This window comes from Lactuca sativa, chromosome 9 (assembly GCF_002870075.4).
Source record: "Lactuca sativa cultivar Salinas chromosome 9, Lsat_Salinas_v11, whole genome shotgun sequence".
Taxonomy (NCBI): Eukaryota; Viridiplantae; Streptophyta; class Magnoliopsida; order Asterales; family Asteraceae; genus Lactuca; species Lactuca sativa.
The window spans coordinates 144,912,859-144,914,722 of record NC_056631.2 but is presented as its reverse complement, the minus strand read 5'-3'; positions in this window follow the sequence as shown (position 1 = coordinate 144,914,722).

The following is a 1,864-nucleotide window of genomic DNA, read 5'->3' as shown; positions in this document are numbered from 1 at the left end:
ACAATAATATCCCTGGTTGTAGTCAGTTAAATGGTCATAAGGTGAATTTATTTAAGATTTAGAAGTTATCATAATTATAGAAATTTACAATTACGTATATGCCTGAATTATGTCAATGGTAAAATGTCCAAAAATGTTACAAATCTTGCTGGCTTAAGTGGACCACAATACTGGCAATCGGTTAGACGAAGATGTGAAGATAAGGGTACCGACAAGCGGAATAAGGTCGTCCAACAACTTTGATCCAAGCATCACAAAGGTTAAAGTGGTTAAATTTGGTGTGTAAAATATATATATATATATATATATATATATATATATATATATATATATATATACATACATATATATATATATATATATATATATATATATATATATATATATATATATATTAGTTAAAATATTTTTCTCTCAATTTTTATTTCATTTTTTAACTTAATTTTGTTTTAATTTTATTTTTATTTTATTTTTGAAAGAATGTTAACTTTGACTTTGATTTTTAATTTCTAATCTTATTTTTGTGGTTTTTGTTATCTCAATTTTAATTTTATTTTATTTTATTTTTAGTTTATAATGGTTTGGTCTAGGTATACTGATTAGTGGTAGTGATTGTGTAGAAAGTCAATTTTGTCTAGTTTAGGGTTGGTATGTGTTTACGGCCGTTAATTCCTTGCGGTTGTAAGTCTTGGCTATAAATAGGGCGTTGTGTCAGACTTTAAAGGTTGTTGATGCCTTCGTGTTTTCTCCAAGTTGTATCTGACGTTTTATTGCTTTAAGGCGTATGCAAGCTTGGTTCGTTTTGTTATATTGGTTATTGTTTCATCTTTGCTTCTGTTATTCGTCTTTGATCATTGGTAGATCTATTTTTCGGGCTTTACAAAACAACAAAAAATTACAAAAATCCAAAAATAGTGTCATTTCTGTTAAATTTTTTTAAAAAATTTGTTGATTGACAACCTCGGTTGTAAGTACTGTGATGGGAAATGATATTAACAAGTGATAAAGGGCAACCTGAATCGGCATAACGTACCTAAGTTGAAACGTCTACGCTCTGTACTCGATGTGCTGGTAGGCACGAAAGATTTTAAAATGGACTTGGCTAGGAAAGTTGAACCTAATGAATTTGAGGACTCGACAAACTTTGACCTAGTTAGATCCGTTTAACCTGATGTCACGACGCTCGGATAGGTTGAGCAGGGAGATAAACATGAGAATCTACTCGTCACATTAATTGAACCCGTACTTGGAACCGTGGCTTAACTTTTCCTCGATGTGCGGATTTTATCCTTAATTCCGGTTGGATGGGGCGACTGGTAAATTCCGATAAATTAGGTCTGTAGAATATCATTTTCTTTCTTTCCGTCTGTTAGTCATATGTTGTCTTCTTTGCGCGACTTCTAATCCGACCTGGTACACAACATATGCGACTCTATTTCTCTGTAAGATATATATATATATATATATATATATATATATATATATATAGATGTGTGAAATACTTCTCATCTGTTAGCCATATGCTGTCTCCTTTGCGCGACTTCTAATCCGACCTGGTACACAGCATATGCAACCTTCTTTTTCTCAACCTCTCTGAAGTAGTTAGCAATAGAATTCTAAATATCTTCTCTCTCTGAATGGTTGTTTGCTCACCCGGTGTAAGGAGTACTCTAGAAGTTCTTGATGGCTGGGGCATATCAAGAAGCGGGAAACACGTTCCAGTATACTTAAAATTGAACTCATACAGATTGTCTGTAGATCTCGCTGCTCGAATTAGGTGGACAATAATATCCCTGGTTGTAGTCAGTTAAATGGTCATAAGGTGAATTTATTTAAGATTTAGGAGTTATCATTATTACAGAAA